The sequence below is a fragment of the Arachis stenosperma genome, chromosome 5, assembly GCF_014773155.1.
Source record: "Arachis stenosperma cultivar V10309 chromosome 5, arast.V10309.gnm1.PFL2, whole genome shotgun sequence".
NCBI classification, from domain to species: domain Eukaryota; kingdom Viridiplantae; phylum Streptophyta; class Magnoliopsida; order Fabales; family Fabaceae; genus Arachis; species Arachis stenosperma.
In genome coordinates, this window is record NC_080381.1 from 33,920,189 (window position 1) to 33,925,906 (window position 5,718).

The 5,718-nt window shown below is 41.2% G+C and overlaps 1 non-coding gene across 1 annotated transcript; it reads right to left on the reverse strand.

Annotated features, from left to right (window-relative positions):
* Window positions 1-2,429: 2,429 nt before the first annotated feature.
* On the reverse strand, window positions 2,430-2,537 carry LOC130984735 (small nucleolar RNA R71). The gene has a single exon (XR_009088648.1). It is a non-coding gene; the product is annotated as a small nucleolar RNA R71 (small nucleolar RNA).
* Between the last annotated feature and the right edge of the window lie 3,181 nt (window positions 2,538-5,718).

Below are 5,718 nucleotides of genomic sequence, written 5' to 3' on the forward strand. Positions count from 1 at the left end.
GAATGACTGTGACGTGCTTCAAACTCCTGAGGGCGGGGCGTTAGTGACAGACGCAAAAGAATCACTGGATTCTATTCCGGCCTGATTGAGAACCGACAGATGGATAGCCGTGCCGTGACAGGGTGCGTTGAACATTTCCACTGAGAGGATGGGAGGTAGCCACTGACAACGGTGAAACCCTTGCATAAGCTTGCCATGGAAAGGAGTAAGAAGGATTGGATGAAGACTGTAGGAAAGCAGAGAGACGGAAGGGACAAAGCATCTCCATTCGCTTATCTGAAGCTCTCACCAATGAAATACATAAGTATCTCTATCTTTATCTTTCATTCATATATCATCCATAACCATTTGAGTCCGCCTGACTAAGATTTACAAGGTGACCATAGCTTGCTTCATACCAACAATCTCCATGGGATCGACCCTTACTCGTGTAAGGTTTATTACTTGGACGACCCAGTGCACTTGCTGGTTAGTTGTGCAGAGTTGTGATAAAGAGTTGAGATTGCAATGAGCGTACCATGTTGATGGCGCCATTGATGATCACAATTTCGTGCACCAAGTTTTTGGCGCCGTTGCCGGGGATTGTTTCGAGTATGGACAACTGACGGTTCATCTTGTTGCTCAGATTAGGTATTTTTCAGAGTTCTTAAGAATGAATTCTAGTGTTTCAAGGTGATGTTCTTATCATCACCAAAGTTGATTGATTCTCATCAATTTAGCTCTTGAATGTAATGTCCTGCTGAAGCTTGGCTATCCATGTCTAATTTCTTTAGACTAAAGCTTTAGACTAACATTGCATGATTCCTGGAATTCTCATTAAGAATTTTGATACCTTTATTTTCTTTTTCCACTTAATTTTCGAAAAAATCAAAAAAATTACAAAACCATAAAAACCAACAAAAAAATACTTTATGTTTCTTTTTTGAGTCTAGTGTCTGATTTTAAGTTTGGTGTCTTGCATGCATTGTTTGATTTTGGTTCTATTTTCAAGTCAATAGTACAGGGAACTGAAGATTCAGAACATGCAGCAGAGGAATTACACAGAAAAAGCTGGGCGTTCAAAACGCCCAGTGAAGAAGGACAGACTGGCGTTTAACGCCAGCCAGGGTGCCTGGTTGGGCGTTTAACGCCAAAAAGGGTAGAGCATTGGGCGTTAAACGCCAGAATGTGCACCATTCTGGGCGTTTAACGCCAGGATGGCACAAGAGGGAAGATTATGTTTTTAATGCAAATTTTTTTTCAAGTTTTCAAAGTTTTTCAAAATCAAATCTTTTTCAAATCATATCTTTTCAATCAAACCTTTTTTCAAAATCAATTTCTTTCCTTTTTCAAAGATACTTGCTAACAATTAATGATTTGATTGAACATTTTAAGTATGTTGCCTTTTCTGTTGAGAAAGGTTTAATGTTTGAATCATATCTTTTCTTGTTAGCCAAGTCATTAATTTTAAAATCAAATCTTTTTAAAATTGTTTTCAAATCATATCTTTTCAATCATATCTTTTTAAAAGCATAACTTTTCAATCATATCTTTTTAATCACATCTTTTTCAAAATAGTTTTCAATCATATCTTTTTAAATTCTAATTTCAAAATCTTTTTCTAAAATTACTTGATTTCTTCTCCATTCTTAGTTTTCGAAAATCAATTCAAGTTTTTCAAAATGTTTTTAAAATCTTTTACTTAATTTTCGAAAATTTCTTCCCCTCTTCTCACATCCTTCTATTTTATGGAGTACCACTCCCCCTCAATGCACAATTCGAACCCTATCTCACTAAGTTCGAATTCTTCTACCTCTTCCTTCTAATTTTTTTTTCTCTGACACCTCAAGGAATCTCTATACTGTGACATAGAGGATTCCATATTTTCTTGTTCTCTTCTCTTTCATATGAGCAGGAACAAAGACAAAGGCATTCTTGTTGAAGCTGACCCTGAACCTGAAAGGACCTTGAAGCGAAAGCTAAGAGAAGCTAAGGCACAACTCTCTGTAGAGGACCTAACAGAAATCTTCAAAGAAGAAGAAACCATGGCAGCCGAAAACAACAACAATGCCAACAATGCAAGGAAGGTGCTTGGTGACTTTACTGCACCTACTCCCGACTTCTATGGGAGAAGCATCTCTATCCCTGCCATTGGAGCAAACAACTTTGAGCTTAAGCCTCAATTAGTTTCTCTAATGCAACAGAATTGCAAGTTCCATGGACTTCCATTGGAAGATCCTCATCAGTTTTTAGCTGAATTCTTGCAAATCTGTGACACTGTCAAGACTAATGGGGTTGACCCTGAGGTCTACAGACTTATGCTACTCCCTTTTGCTGTAAGAGACAGAGCTAGGACATGGTTGGACTCACAACCTAAAAAAAGCCTGAACTCTTGGGAAAAGCTAGTCAATGCCTTCTTGGCAAAGTTCTTTCCACCTCAAAAATTGAGTAAGCTTAGAGTGGAAGTCCAAACCTTCAGACAGAAGGATGGAGAATCCCTCTATGAAGCTTGGGAAAGATACAAACAATTAATCAGAAAATGTCCTTCTGACATGCTTTCTGAATGGAGCATCATAGGTATTTTCTATGATGGTCTCTCTAAACTATCCAAGATGTCTTTGGATAGCTCTGCTGGAGGATCTCTTCATCTGAAGAGGACGCCTACAGAAGCTCAAGAACTAATTGAAATGGTTGCAAATAACTAATTCATGTACACTTCTGAAAGGAATCCTGTGAACAATGGGACAAATCAGAAGAAAGGAGTTCTTGAGATTGATACTCTGAATGCCATTCTGGCTCAGAACAAGATATTGACTCAACAAGTCAATTTGATTTCTCAAAGTCTGTCTGTAATGCAAAATGCACCAAGCAGTACTAAGGATGCTTCATCTGAAGAAGAAGCTTATGATCCTGAGAACCCTTCAATGGAAGAGGTGAATTACATGGGAGAACCCTATGGAAACACCTATAATTCTTCATGGAGAAATCATCCAAATCTTTCATGGAAGGATCAACAGAGACCTCAACAAGGTTTCAATAACAATAATGGTGGAAGAAACAGGTTTAGCAATGGCAAGCCTTTTCCATCATCTTCTCAGCAACAGACAGAGAATTCTAAGCAGAGCAACTCTGACTTAGCAACCATGGTCTCTGATCTAATCAAAACCACTCAAAGTTTCATGACTGAAACAAGGTCCTCCATTAGGAATTTGGAGGCACAAGTAGGACAGCTGAGCAAGAAAATTACTGAACTCCCTCCTAGTACTCTTCCAAGCAATACAGAAGAAAATCCAAAAGGAGAGTGCAAGGCCATCAACATGGCCGAATTTGGAGAAGAAGGAGAGGCAGTGAACGCCACTGAGGAAGACCTCAATGGGCGTGCACTAACCTCCAATGAATTCCCTAATGAGGAACCATGGGAATCTGAGGCTCAAAATGAGACCATAGAGATTCCAATGAATTTACTTCTGCCATTCATGAGCTCTGATGAGTATTCTTCCTCTGAAGAGGATGAGTATGTCACTGAAGAGCAAGTTGCTAAATACCTTGGAGCAATCATGAAGCTAAATGACAAGTTATTTGGTAATGAGACCTGGGAGAACGAACCTCCTTTGCTCACCAAGGAACTGGATGACTTGTCTAGGTAGAAATTACCTCAAAAGAAACAAGATCCTAGGAAGTTTTCAATACCTTGTACCATAGGCACCATGACCTTCAAGAAGGCTCTGTGTGACTTAGGGTCAAGTGTAAACCTCATGCCTCTCTCTGTAATGGAGAAGCTAGGGATCTTTGAGGTACAAGCTGCAAGAATCTCACTGGAGATGGCAGACAACTCAAGAAAACAAGCTTATGGGCTAGTAGAGGATGTTCTGGTGAAAGTTGAAGACCATTACATCCCTACTGATTTCATAGTCCTAGAGACTGGGAAGTGCAAGGATGAATCCATCATCCTTGGCAGACCCTTCCTAGCCACAGCTAAGGCTGTGATTGATGTTGATGGAGGTGAAATGATCATTTAAGTGAATGAAGAATCCTTTGTGTTTAAGGCTCAAGGATATCCCTCTGTCATCATGGAGAGGAAGCATGAAGAGCTTTTCTCAAAGCAGAGTCAAACAGAGCCCCCACAGTCAAACTCTAAGTTTGGTGTTGGGAGGCCACAACCAAACTCTAAGTTTGGTGTTGGGAGGCCACAACCAAACTCTAAGTTTGGTGTTGAACCCCCACATTCAAACTCTAAGTTTGGTGTTGGGAGGTTACAACATTGCTCTGAGCATTTGTGAGGCTCCATGAGAGCCCTCTGTCAAGCTACTGACATTAAAGAAGCGCTTGTTGGGAGGCAACCCAATGATATATTTTATCTATTTTCCTTTGTTATTTTATGTTTTCTGTAGGTTGATGATCATGAGAAGTCACAAAATCAATTAAAAAAGCAAAAACAGAATGAAAAACAGGAAGAAAAACAGCACACCCTGGAGGAAGAACTTACTAGCGTTTAAACGCCAGTGAGGCTAGCAGATGGGCGTTTAATGCCCAGTCTGGCACCATTCTGGGCGTTTAACGCCAGAAAGGGGCACCAGACTGGCGTTAAACGCCAGAAAAGGGCAAGCACCTGGCGTTAAACGCCAGAAATGGGCACCAGCCCGGCGTTTAACGCCAAAATTGGCTCAAAACGCATTTTTGCATGCCATTTGGTGCAGGGATGACTTTTTCTTGACACCTCAGGATCTGTGGACCCCACAGGATCCCCACCTACCCCACCACCCTCTCTCTTCTTCTTCACCCATTCACCAATCACCTCAACACCTCTTCCCCAAAAACCCTTCACCTATCAAATCCCATCTTTCTCTTCACCACTCACATCCATCCTTCATAAAACCCCACCTACCTCACCATTCAAATTCAAACCACTTTCCCTCCCAAACCCACCCATAATGACCGAACCCTACCCCTCTCTTCACCCCTATATAAACCCATCTTCACTTCTTCATTTTCACACACCCTAAACACTACTTCTCCCCTTTTTGGCCAAACCACAACGCCATCTCCCTCTCCTCCATTTCTTCTTCTTCTACTCTCTTCTTCCTTCTTTTGCTCGAGGACGAGCAAACCTTTTAAGTTTGGTGTGGTAAAAGCATTGCTTTTTATTTTTTCATAACCACTTATGGCATCCAAGGCCGGAGAAACCTCTAGAAAGAGGAAAGGGAAGGCAAAAGCTTCCACCTCCGAGTCATGGGAGATGGAGAGATTCATCTCAAGGGTGCATCAAGACCACTTCTATGAAGTTGTGGCCTTGAAGAAGGTGATCCCCGAGGTTCCTTTCAAACTCAAAAAGAGTGAATATCCGGAGATCCGACATGAGATTCAAAGAAGAGGTTGGGAAGTTCTCACCAACCCCATTCAACAAGTCGGAATCTTAATGGTTCAAGAGTTCTATGCCAATGCATGGATCACCAAGAGCCATGATCAAAGTGTGAACCCGAACCCAAAGAATTGGCTTACAATGGTTCGGGAGAAATACTTAGATTTTAGTCCGAAAAATGTGAGGTTGGCATTCAACTTGCCCATGATGCAAGGAGATGAACATCCTTACACAAGAAGGGTCAACTTTGATCAAAGGTTGGACCAAGTCCTCACTGACATTTGTGAAGAGGGCGCCCAATGGAAGAGAGATTCAAGAGGGAAGCCGGTTCAATTGAGAAGGCATGACCTCAAGCCCGTGGCTAGAGGATGGTTGGAGTT